Source organism: Symsagittifera roscoffensis, chromosome 5, assembly GCF_963678635.1.
Source record: "Symsagittifera roscoffensis chromosome 5, txSymRosc1.1, whole genome shotgun sequence".
Classification (NCBI taxonomy): Eukaryota; Metazoa; Xenacoelomorpha; order Acoela; family Convolutidae; genus Symsagittifera; species Symsagittifera roscoffensis.
In genome coordinates this window covers 62875756-62889300 of record NC_087066.1, presented here as the reverse complement: position 1 = coordinate 62889300, position 13545 = coordinate 62875756, and the positions used below count along the sequence as shown (strand labels likewise).

Sequence of the window (13545 nt, the reverse complement as noted above, 5' to 3'; positions counted from 1 at the left end):
CTTAATGACCTACGAGAGTGGGTATCATACCAACACAACATACCAAATCTTGTTCAATTCCATATTTTCACTTAATCTCTTCTCTTTTTGAGTATCCAAGTGAAGTAAATCCCACTTTGTCTAATTACCAAATACCTTCGAATATTTAACAAAATTTGCATCATAATCGTCAATCAAAAGTCAACGGTTAGGCTGGTCGATACAGCTTTGCCTATGCATTAATGCGTATTTTGGAAAACTAACTAGTTAATGAATAAGACTAATAAATATATTATCAACCAACATATGGTTTCATATACTTTTTAACAATTTTTCATATTTTGTTGCATTTTGGTTTGTAGTATTCATGAACTGTGTCAATTTTCGTCTTCATGAGAATCTGTCAATTTTGGTTTCGGATGAATGACCATTTAGACATCTTTATGCGATTGAAGAAGTCATAATTTCTCCCTGTGAATATTTGCAGCCTCTTTTTTGAGCCAGGGGTTACTTCTACACCAAATGCAGAAGAGTTGATCCCTCATTTTGAGCTCATTTAAATTGCGACCCACTTAGCGCCCACATATTTTCACTTCCAGCTTCCATTTCCAGCTCTCCCGTTTTAGTGGAACAGAACAACCTACTGAATTGCTTTTTCATAACTGAATTATTCTGTTGCTTATAGTTTTTTTTTCACTTCTACCCTTCATAATACGCCTAAAGAGGAACAGTTAGCTTTTAATACCAAAGTTTTGATTTTTCAAGTATCCCTTAATCCTGTTATTGGTAGAATTTTTGCTTGAAATCATTACTCAAGATCTTCTCGACGCTGTTTACTGTTTGGCAGAACGTGAAATGCTACAAAAAACATTAGTTGTGTCATATCAAAAACGACCATTTAAAACTCATATGAAGATCCACAATTTCTTGTAAAAAAAAATTGAAGCAATTTATACGGAGTTAGTTGTAAAATACTCAAGGTTATGGTTTAAAAGATGGATCATCAGAAATAAACAAAAGGTAATAGTTGCAAAGTAGGGGAACCATTGTTCTGCTGACACTTCAGGTTTGATATTTATTCATCTTGTTCATATTTTTTTCGGAAAAAAAATTGTCTGCTTTCACTTTTGAGTATTTTCCGGTGAACCAGAGCCATTGAAATATAGAGCACTTTCATAATAGATTATAGGTTCGAATGTGTCAGATGATTTGAGCGCATATTTAACTGTTCGGTTGTATCCGATGCAGTAGTTATCAAGCTGGCTAAAATTAAGTTTTTCGCCAAAGGCCTATAAGTATAAGCCTAATTAACTCAAAAATGCAAACATTTCAAATTAATTCATCAAATTAAGACCAAAAAAGCTATTCATAAAATAGCAAAAAGCTGATATGCTTGCTTTTTATAATTTGCTTCGAAGTTTGCTTGCTTTTTTGGGGATAGCTCAGGATTATTCGAAGGAAATTCTCTTCCCGCAGAGAGACAACGAGGTTACCACTACCCATAATCTTAGTGATTCGGACAATAGGAGTTCACTGTTTGCCCTTAACCGGAAACTCTTTATCATAACAGGAAATTTTTCTACCTCTTTCAAGATTTTTTTACATCTGAAATTTTTGTGGAATGTTTACTGCTTACTGAGACACCTGAAAACGGGCCGTGCTGGCTTTATGATGTTTTCTCATAGGATTCCGATTTGTATTTGTAAGTTTTTATAAATATCTCTGTTACTAGATATCGTTTGGAAACAATTTATTATTATGATTATGATTATAATCAAAATTCATCTACAACAAACGAAAAGTTTTAACTTGTCCCAGCACAATCCATCAAACACTAGTTCCCGACTTAAATTGTAGTTTGCAATTGCAAAAAATTATCAATTTTCTGGATAAGAGCCGCAGAAAAAACGTTTGAAGCTTGCTTTCAACGTTTTGATAACTAGATGCTATAGTTTTTATTTTGGTTTTTTGGCGATTGTCTTGAAAAAGTCAATTCCTCGAAAAAAAATGTATTTATTTACTAATTGTTTTTATCACTTTTACTCTTAATTATGTTGGGGGAAGCTATTGCTTAGTGTTGTTTAAAAGATAGTTTAAAAACCTCAAAAAACGTTCTGAGGTGTCTTAGCGTGGTATCATGTCGTTTGTTTTTCCTGTTCCAACTCTAAAAAGTCAACAGTTAGTCTGAATTTCATGATTTTCATCTGAATTTAACCCGGCGTTTAGAGTTTTTTTTATTTTGAGCTAATCAAAAATGGATGTCGGAGAAAACTTTCCGGGTAAGCGGCAGCCTTCAGGGTGATCAGGGGCTTGAAACCCTGAGCGAGAGGCAACCGGTTTTCAATGTTCCATAACTATCAGCTCATCACCTAAGTGTTTTCTTAAGCTGACTATTATCTTTTATTGATAGCTTTTTGATTCGGCTTGACCGTAACATGAATTAAAATTATCTTCATAATTTTATTCTGTGCTGGTTGATGTAAAATTTTAGTAAACTAAACAACTTATAACTTGAAAAGAATCATGTTAGTCGCTTCTTGGCCAATTCATTTGCAAATTAGAACGACTCAAAATCTCATTTAAATATCGCACCAAAAACTGTATAGACGTATTGATTAAGTTTTGTTGTATTCGATGAATTCTCCTCCTTTTTTCAAGAATTTGTTTATTTTTTTATTAATATTAATCATTTCCATTCTGACCGAAAATTCTGACACTTCAATGAACAGAATGTAAGTAACAATAGCAATTTTCTAGTGACTGAATTGAAGTTAAATAGAAAAATATTTTTGCAACATCCAAAGTGAAAAATGTTGAGAGTTGTTATGCTCAGAGAGGTGGCTAATAAATAATTTCAAAATAGGTTTTGTCATATATAGTATCTAATCATATATTACGTGTTGGCGCCATTGGTTAGCTATGTGTCTGGTGCGGCTACTAATTAATTAATACCTGCCAACCTTAAGTTTAGTCTGCGATGTTTGGATTCATTGTTGTTAACCGTTAAAGACTAAACGAGTCAATCTTAGTTCAGTGAATTAAAGATATTGAACCTGCATTTTTCACATGGCGCAGCAAGCAGGACAAAGCGCGGGATCAGGGAAAAATCCACTGGAAATTACGGCATTTTGGCCGAGTAAATGTACGGAAGCACCAATGTTGTGGGAGCATTGGATTACACGATTCACCTGGGGTGTAATAGCAAAACATTCATTCAATCCGACGGCATTTTATTTTGCTAATACGCTCACTGAGGCGCAAATTACCGGTCTGCCAGAGGAGGTGAATGGGAAAAATCGAGTGGAAGCAGAGCAGACACTAATTTCTAACCTCTATTTGTGTTTGGGGGAACGTGGACAGGACGAATTACATAACCGGAAGCCCCATCTGGACCTGGCGACTACCCGATATCCACGGGTTTTGGATGAATTTGAGAGTGTTTTCCGCAAGGAAAGAAACGAAACATTCGAGACGTATCAGCTACTATCTCGGAAACAACGTGACGGGGAAACGCTAGAAGAATTTCACTCCATTTTGAGTGGACTAGCCGCTAGATGCTCATTGGGAACATTGGAACGACGGGTGTTACGTGATGTATTCATAGTAAATATGTCCAACAAGGAAGCCCAAACGGAGCTATGCCGTTCAACTAAGACACCAGATGAGGTCTACCGGATTGCTTTGTCATATGAACGGGGGGACAAATACGCAAAGTCGTATAAAGTATCCGGTGGGGGACTTACTGCGGCACCAGCGGGTTCACTACAAATTAAAGCGGAGCCTATAAGCGCAATTAGAGGAGGGTACCGTCGTCCATTCCAAAGAGGCGGACGTGGATTTGGCAGGGGCGGCACAAGGGGCCTCGGAGGAGCAGCAGATCGCAAGTGCTACAATTGCGACCAGAGTGGTTTTACCCCGGACCACATTCCAAAGTGCCCAGCAAGAAATGTAACCTGCAATTTTTGCAAGAAAATGGGACACTATGAGCGAACTTGTAGAGGACGTCGATCGGCGAATAGGGGTCGCGTAGGCATGATAAATGAGGATAACACCAATGGCGGGACTACCCAAGATTATCCGGAGGAGAGTGCATCCAATTACGGAAGTTCTGTCGGATGGGTGACTGATTCAAAGACACCGGCACATGGATGGGATTCGGATAGTTCGACGGAGTATGTGGTTATGTCAATTCGGCGGAAGGAGGAAACGGAATTAAAAGTCGCGGGGGCCAAACTAGCCTTAAGAATCAACGGCAAAGCAACTCAAGCCTGGATTGACAGTGGTTCGCCAATATCCATCTTCACTATTGGGGAACTAAAACGTACCCTGGGGACAGTCAACGTACAATTGAAACCGCTGAATCCACAAGACGACCAAATCCGCGATTACGGAAACAATCCGTTAAAATTTCTGGGAAAGATGCAAGTCACGCTTCATTCCAATGGATGGACTTGTTCGTCGGATATCAACGTCATCGGAGGGTGCCGACCGTCTATTATTGGCAGGGATTTAATGCCTCACTAGGACTGATGCTGGTACAAGCACCATCGACAGAAGGGGTGAAAAGCATACATACCACGGAAGGAACTGTGGCGATGGACAATGACCTGGATGAGTGGCAGACACATTTCTGTAAGCAATTTCAACATCTTTTTCACAGGGTAGGGCGCATTCGAAATTATAAGGTGCAGGCAGATTTCTTCAAAAACCTAACTCCAATTCAACAAAAAGGTAGGCGAGTACCTATAACATTACAGGAAAAAGTCGATAAGGAGATTGAAAAACTGTTGGAACAGGGTCATATCCAAAAGTTGGAAGAATGTTCAGACAAATATTTTGTTTCACCTATTGTCATCACCGTGAAAAAGGACGGTTCTGTAAAACTTGCACTGGAATCTAGAGAACTAAACAAACAAGTGCATAAGAATAAATACCAAATGCCCAATATTGAAGAACTAATGGACATCGTAGGGCAAACTATCAGCGAACGCAAACAGGGGGATGTTTTTTTACAACGATGGACCTCACGTACGCATACGGTCAACTTCCTTTAAATGAAAACACTAGTAAACATTGCAATTTTTCATTGGTGGGAGGCCGTTCTACCGGTACATATCGATTCAAAACAGGATTCTACGGATTGACAACCATGCCGGCGGAATTTCAACGGGTCATGGATGCCATTCTGGCTGAATTTCCGTGCGCGCATGCTTTCATTGATGATATATTAGTAATTTCGAAAGGTACCAAGATCGAACATATCGCTTTAGTGGAGAAGATTTTAACGAAACTCGATAAAGAAAATATGGCTTTGAAGCTAGAAAAATGTCAATTTGCGAAAAATACTTGCGAGTGGTTAGGCCACCGGATTACGAAATCAGGGATTACACCAATGGTGCGGAAAACAGATCCAATTGACAAATTAACCGCCCCGAAAACGCTCTCTCAGTTGAAATCGTTCATGGGGTCAATCCATAGTCTTCACAAATACTTACCGGCGTTAGCGGAAACTTCGGCGCCTCTACGTCCACTTCTAAGTAAGAAGAACGAATTCCTCTGGACAATTGACTGCCAAACAGCGTTCGAATCGATTAAGAAACAAGTCGCGAACATTGTCGAACTTAAGCATTTCGACGTACATAAGGATATACGTATCGTGTGCGACGCAAGCCATAACGGTTTGGGGGCGGTACTCGAACAACTAGGCACCGAGGGTTGGCGACCAATATCATTTGCGTCCCGGTTTTTAAATGCGGCCGAAAAGAAATATTCGACGAATGAGCTAGAAATGCTGGCCGTAGTTTGGGGCTCCGAATACTTCAGAAATTATATTTTCGGGCGGAAATTTACTGTGGTGACAGATCATAAGGCTTTGCTATCTTTATTGAATGGGAACAATAAGAAAAACAAGACTATGTTCAGTCGATTAACTCGCTGGATTGATAGAATTATCCCCTTTGATTTTGTCATTGAACACATGCCTGGGGCTAAAATTGGCCTGGCGGATTACCTTTCAAGGCATCCGGTGGGGGAAGCCACGAAAGTTAGTCTTTATGATAACACTTTCACAGTGGCAAAATTGAAATCAATTACCAATTCACTCGGATATATTGATACCAATAAAGGGATCATCAAAGCATCAAAGGAATCAATTGTTTCAGCTAAAGATATTCAAGTTGGAAACGATAAAGTTAACATTCCACCGGAAGAGGGCGTCAAAACGCGTGACCGTCGGTTGACCAATCAGAAGCCACTAAAACGAATAGCTGAGTGTAATGACCGGGAAAGCGCAACAGTAGTAAAGTCAATCACCGAATGTAAACTACGTGAGTCTGATATTAATTCCACAGTAAACAGTAGTCCTCCATTTAACAAAACAAGTTATCGATCTAACAAAATACACATATCTACAATGACATCACTTAATTTGAAGAAATTAAATAAATTACTGTTGAAACATCCAGAAATAACGAGCGGCAGTAGCAGCGAGGTGGAGATTGTGGATGCACGATTGGAGGCGGAGACGCATCACACCAGGGACATTCGATGCAACACAGTCATCTCCATTCCTTCGGCATTCGGAGGTGAACTTTTTCCGGCGGCATACCCAGCAGGAGGGAACGTCATCATGTCAGTAATCCCCCGGGACTGCAAGATAGTCCGCAAAAGCAGTGCACTGCCGGAGCTATTCAACCTGAAGCTCGTGGAAGCGAACTATAAAGGGGACCCCCAGATGCGCGCAATAAAAGAACTGGTGGAGAGTAAGGACCCGGATTTGGAAAAGAAGGTCAGAGCAATGGGTGCCTACCTCGGACAGCACACACATGATTTCCACGTGCGGGAAAATTGTCTGTGGATGGACGAACGACTCGTCATCCCCATACCACTCAGGAAGGCTGTGGTTAATCGGATACATGCGTTTCACCATGGGCGCTCGAGTATGTTCGACGCTGCGAGGGATGTCTGGTTTCCCTATCTCCACCGGAGTTTAGTCGCAGCTGCGGATGGATGCAAGGAATGCACCGATGCAGGTAAAAGCCTTAATTTAGTTTATGCGCCAAAGGTGATGTTGGGAAGATCTATGAACCACGCGAGCCGAACGAATGCCTACAGCTTGATTTTTGGGGTCCAATTAGATACTTAAATGAATCAAGTAAATATGTCTTGGTAGCGGTTGACCGATTTTCACGTTGGCCCTCTGCAATGATCTGCGGAAATAATAAAAGCGACAAGGTCCTTAAGTTCATTAAACAATACATATCTCAACATGGTGTCCCTAGGAAAATTTTTATGGATCAAGGTACAAGTTTCACATCGAATGCAGTTAAATCATTTTGCAATTCCGAAGGAATTGAAATAATTTATTCACCCGTGAATGATCATCGCGCCACCGGGTGTGTCGAATGTACCATTGGCAGTCTGAAAAACTTTGTCTTAACTTACGCTAAAGAAAAAGATAGTGGAAACTTAGAATCAATGATAGAACGAGCCTTGAGTGCTCTAAGATTTGCCCCAAATGCTACTCTCAAAATATCGCCGTTTGAAGCTCATCACGGCAGAGAAGCCAATACGGTACTGCGAAATCTTACGAAAAAGCCAACCCTGCAAAACCTAAACTGGGCCAGAGTGTTGAAACAAAAATCTGCCTATTTAGATTCTACTGACCCCAGAGCTCCGAGGAACATCCAACCCATGGCAACGGATTGGGAAGAACGATCCGACGTGGAGTTTGATGTCGATCATATGAATCACCCTAGGCGACTGACACAAAATCAACTAGTTTCGGCGGCGGATGGAACACCAATGGCTGACGGGGACGGGAAACAGGCTTGTGGGGGAAAGTCTAAACAGCCAAGTAAACGGACCGAACTGTTGTTCCAACGACTCAAGGATAGCAATAAAAGGTATAGACCCATAAACCAAAAAGTAATTCGCGAATCTAAGCACACTATAACTCTAGCAAATGGCTCTGTACTTAGGAAAAGTGGGGTTGCCGAGAAAGTCATCAAATCGAACGCGCCAACTACCGCGAGTAAGCTAACACTACCACTCCCAGCTATGAGTGCATTGCAACGTCGGGCGGAACTAAAGCGAGCAGCGAACGAACAGGCGGCAGGGACGAGCACACAGAGTAAAGCAAGCGCACAGAGTAAGGCTGATAATAGAGTGCGAGAATTTTCACCAGCGGAGGAGGACGATTCGGATTCGGAGTACGAGCCAATAACAATTTCCAAACACGCAGGGAACTCAACATTAGCACCAGGGCGAGATGTGGAAGGAAATGAACCAAAAATGAATAACGATGTAGAAAACGGAATTGGAAGACCAAACTTATCCGAAGGAAGCGGAGCTGGAAAATCCCAGGGGGTGGACACGGAGGTCCAGACTATGAGCAACGAGCAAGGGGGGAGTGCCCCAAATTTGAGTAACGAAGGACGAGGGGGGAAACATTCTAAAAAGAAAGGGGAACGAGTACGACGCTTACGTCTCGTATCATACTCTAGTCAAGAATCAGAAGATGGAACAGGATCACGGAAAAGTACCAGGAAGCGGACGGCGGTATCTAAATTCGGCGGGGTTATGATAGATAGTATATTGAAAGCGAGAACATCCAAAGGAGAGGAAGACAGAGAGCGGGACACTAATTGAGCAGGAAGGCACAATTGAAAGAGGGAGTGAAAAAGGAAACTCAAGAAACTTGTTAAACTAAAACTCATGCCCAGGGAGAGGGTGGACTACCGCTGGTCTAAAACTCAAACATTTCCGTTGGATAATTTTAAAACAGTTGTTTGAAAATTGATTGTTGAGGGAATGTCATATATAGTATCTAATCATATATTACGTGTTGGCGCCATTGGTTAGCTATGTGTCTGGTGCGGCTACTAATTAATTAATACCTGCCAACCTTAAGTTTAGTCTGCGATGTTTGGATTCATTGTTGTTAACCGTTAAAGACTAAACGAGTCAATCTTAGTTCAGTGAATTAAAGATATTGAACCTGCATTTTTCACAGTTTTAAAGGGATTTTTGCCTTCGTTCTGTTAAGCTTTCTTTTTCTGTTTCCTCATTAAAAAGGTTTCTCTTATTTTTTTTCCGTTAGAAGCCCCGTCCACCAGCCCAGTTGCCAAAAAAAAACATAATACTTCTTAACGACTGTGAATATATCCTATTAAAGCGTTTTTTGAATAATTTTTTCCTAAAATTTTTCATGCGGTGTTTTTTTTTCCATGAAATTGTATTTTTTCCCAATTACGTTTTTCCTCAGCTGTCTTTTTTTTACCTTCTTCATTGCTATTTTATCGTCAGTTTTCTCTTTTGAATCCAGCCAGTCAAACATAACCGGGGGCAAACTAATCGACAGATCCAGATTTAAATCATTAAGTCAGAGATTGTAATGATACATTGCCTCAATATATCATTACAATACAATCTATGACTTAAATCTGGATTTGTCGATTAAGATTTGAGACGAAAAAGGAAAAATTTAAGATGAAAAATTACATGTTTCGAAGGCATTGAATTCTGATGAAAATAGAATCTAGCGTGATTAAAGATCATAATATTGTATTATACGCACAGATTATACAATATTATGATCTTTAATCAAGCTAGCTTCCATTTTCATCAAAATTCAATGCCTTCGAAAAATGAACTTTTTCCTCTTAAAGTTGCCAAGTAATTGGAATTTGTTGCCGCAGCTGTTAAATGATTCGAGTAACATTTTAGAAAGGTAATTATTCATTGATTTTGTTCTGTCTTGCAAAACCTAGAAGTGATTCCTAAAGATACCTGAATCGTGAATACGAACGTTTTTGATCTTATTTCTCGTGCAGCAGAAGCAGTACTATATTAAAGACAGGTAAATGTTGAGAGCGTTTAGAGAGAGTTTTATTTCTTAGTTTGTTCATAATTTTTATGAAAATGCATTATATGAAATGATTTCAGGCTGCGTATTTTATTTCGGGGTCGGGGCTGTTTTGAAAACAAACACAGGCTTCGTGTGGCCAAGGAAATAACTTTCCCCGCCATGCATCTTGAGATGACATCATCGATTTTTCCAAGGCAAAAGTTATAAAAAAATAGTACCACACGAAATGTACCCAATTACCGCAGGAGAATTTCACACCATTTGAGCACCATGATATTATTGGGCTCAAATCGCGGCTAAACAGCATTTTATATGTTTTGACCTTAGGCCAGAAGTTAAGAACTCAGCTGAAATAATGGGCCAATCATTAGCGTTTTTCTTTTTCTTTCAGTGTTTGTCTTTTTTCAGCCTTCTAGAAAAATGTGTTCATTTTATACTCCAATTTCTAATTCAAGTGCGTTCTTTCAAATTATTTTTTGATCATTGGGAGATGCAAATAAATGAGAGCTAGATGATAAATTGCATCTTGCTAGGCTCCATTTTAATCCCCAAGGTGTTTTCCGTATTCCCGTGAGTAATTAATTTATACCATTCGATTAGGGAAAAATATCTGAAGATAGATAAGAGATGGCGGGAGTAACCATTATATAAGTATATTGTTGGAAAAAATTTGTTGCCTTTCAGCACTTCAAGTTTGTTTTGATACAATATGAGCTTGGGTTTTATGTTTCCATGCATTTCTGAAAAAAAAGATTTGCTTTTTTTTTTTTTTTTAATTTTTTGTGATTACAATTTTTAACCAAATTCTTAGCGTCTATTGTACAAACAGCTTTTTGTTCTGATAAAGAGAAAAGATAATAGTGAATAAATTTATTTTAGGGATGAAAAAGAAAAAAAGAAATAAAGAAATGACCTTTCGACTATTCTCTAATTAGAGCTTTACATAAGAGGAAGAAAAAGAACCCCAGAGTAATATAAGAGTAATTAGTTGGAAGCAAAAAAGGTCAAAGAAAAAGAATAAAGCCTGATTATTGGAACAACGAGGAAAGAATTAGGTATCATAAAAGCTATCAATGCTACGCAGATGGACCAAATGATCCCCTCAAGTGATGATGGTAATATTACGACTTGCGAGAGAAAATTTATTGTTGAAAATTACCCTTGAAGACGCAGTATAACAAATAATTTCGAGTTTAGGTTTCGCCAATTTCAAAAAAAAAAAAATAATTTCAAGCCAACGATTTTCTCAAATTTTTGCGCTTCAAAATATGCTTAGATAATTTTTACACCTCAAAAAATTTCCCCCCCTCGTGTTTTTTAGAACCTCCCTCCCACTTGTCAAACTAACATTTGTCAATCTAAAATTTATCTAATAAATTTTTGGCGTTACGATATACTGATTCTCAAAAATAGACAAAAATATTGCACAAAATAATTGATTATAGATGCCAGTTTTAAAATTTAAGTCAATTTTTTTATGGATTTTAGTTGATATTTTTCCATACCAAAAATTCCATTATAAACCATTTTTCTTTCAACATAATTTCATAAAAATCGATTTTTTTTCTCCACAAAAAATCATTATAATCAAATGTTTTCTGCAGAAAATTGTTTATTAGCTTGTTGCACTTTTTCTGCAAAACTAGACAAAACAAAAATAATTTTTAACTAAATATTAAACATGAAAAATTAAGAAAAAGAAAGTCATGTTTTTCTTTATACAAAAGCCCGTTTGTTTTCTGGCTGTTTTTTTTGTTGTACTTCTTTTATCTCCCCAATTAAAATAAATTATATTGATTGAAAAAATATTGGGCTAATAATCCAATTTTATCGATTCTAATAGATTGTGTTTGAAACTTATTGAGATTGACAATGAAAACCAAATATGAATGATTTGTATCCATGAAATTCCAATGCGGGTGGTCTATGGTACAGCTAGTAAGTCAAATTTTAAACAAGTAGGTATAGTTAAATAACATTTAAACTATCAATAATTTTGTAATCAACTATTTGCATCACAATATTTTCTGTTTATGTTCAAAGCTAGCAAACATCTCAATGTATGGCCTTATTTTTCCGACTTATGAAATAAAAATGAAATATTTGCCTAAAATTTTTCGTTATTTCTTCGTAAGTCGGAATAAAAGACCAAAAATTGTTGATTTTTAGATTGTTAATTGCTTAATTGTTATTTATTTTTTTCTACTTTTTAATTTTTTACTTAGTAGCTGTGCCATAGACCATGTTCATACTGATAACTAAAATTTGAAAACTAAATCATTTATAACGCTTTACAAGAACGCAATAAATCAAGAGACAATTGTCTCAAGCTAGCCAAATTGGCACTTTTCTAGCCACTAAGTTATCAAAGGTGAATTTACAATTAAATTTGAGCTCAAGTCGTCAACTCTTTCAAGATGATAGAAAACCATCCATTCAAAAAAAGTTGATTGAAAAATTGAAACTTTTGTGAAGAAAATGCCGGATCAAGTACGATGCTCTGTGTGGTTGGTTTTTTCTTCAAATAAGTTTCAGGTTGTTTTTCAACTAGTCTTTTTTCAATGAGTTGTTTTATATCATCTGAAAAGTATTGACGGCTTGAGGTCAAATGAAAATATGAATTCACCTTTGATAATTTTACTAAGCTTAGGTGGCTTACAACATTGACAATTAACGCGCAATCAATCTATATCGTTCTTTCAACACAATAGAGGTGATTTTTGTATAATTCTAATTATCCCAGTTTCAAAAAGAATCTTCGAGTTTCATTTTGCATCTATTAAAACGATGCAGGAAACTAGCTAAATCTCTTTATACTTTAGATAGCGTGTGGAGTGAAGATTTTTGTTAAAAAATTCTGAAAAAAAAATCTTTTTCATTCAATTGCATTTCGAATTTTCATCAATTTTTAAAAAGTTTTTTTTTTGAAGTCTTGATCAATGGATCTTTAGGTCAGTTGTAAAATTCAAAGTATGACCGTGGTACGAACAATGTTGTTAGTTTTTTGTACACTGAGTTGGCGTCTGATTTCAATATTTCAGAAAGCGTTGTTGTTCTCATTTTCGAAGAAAGTGACGAACTGTTTATGCTTGGAAAATGTTTTTGTTCAGCTATTTATTAGCTTTAAGATTTATTTTTTTTATACAATGGTGTCATTTATAAGTTTTCTTATGAAAATTGCCATTAGCCCAAATTAGGCAAGTATTGGGAAAAAATGATTGATTTATTAGATTTAGATGTTTTGTATAATACTAAGTTTTGTATTAAAAGAATGTTGATGGGATTGGACAAGATGAAAAAATATCAGCTGTTTAAAAATTTCTTCTTTTGGGGTTGAATCTCGAAGGCACAACAAAATTGATCAAGTGGCTCTAATGCTATGGAATGTTTACGCTTTACTCAATTGAGTGAAAAAAAATCAAAGACCCGTGTCTCTATTTTTTAAATGTATTTTGTAACGAGCGTGCAAAAGTAAATGAACAATTTAGTTTTTTTAATTGATCAACTCTAATTTTAACAATTTTTGTGTTGCAACAATTAATTGCTGTTCGTTGAAAAATTACTGTATTTTTAACATGACAAATTGTAGTTTTAGGAGTAGCCCCAAAATTTTTGACTACTTTTTGATGCTAATTATGAATTTTAAGATTGAAAATTCGCTTTAGAAAAAATCGAAAAATGATAGAAATGTACTGTGA

The 13545-nt window shown here is 37.2% G+C and overlaps 1 protein-coding gene across 2 annotated transcripts in view; it reads left to right on the top strand.

Annotated features, from left to right (window-relative positions):
* Positions 1-533: 533 nt before the first annotated feature.
* Positions 534-13545, top strand: part of LOC134845556 (netrin receptor UNC5A-like) — a 63159-nt gene continuing 50147 nt past the window's right edge. The window contains exon 1 of one of the 2 annotated variants that reach the window (XM_063862500.1): positions 534-1045. The gene's annotated coding sequence lies outside the window, so the exon portion shown is untranslated. Of the gene's footprint in view, positions 1046-2515; positions 2712-13545 lie in introns of those variants that run through there. The other variant, XM_063862499.1, reaches the window with a different exon arrangement.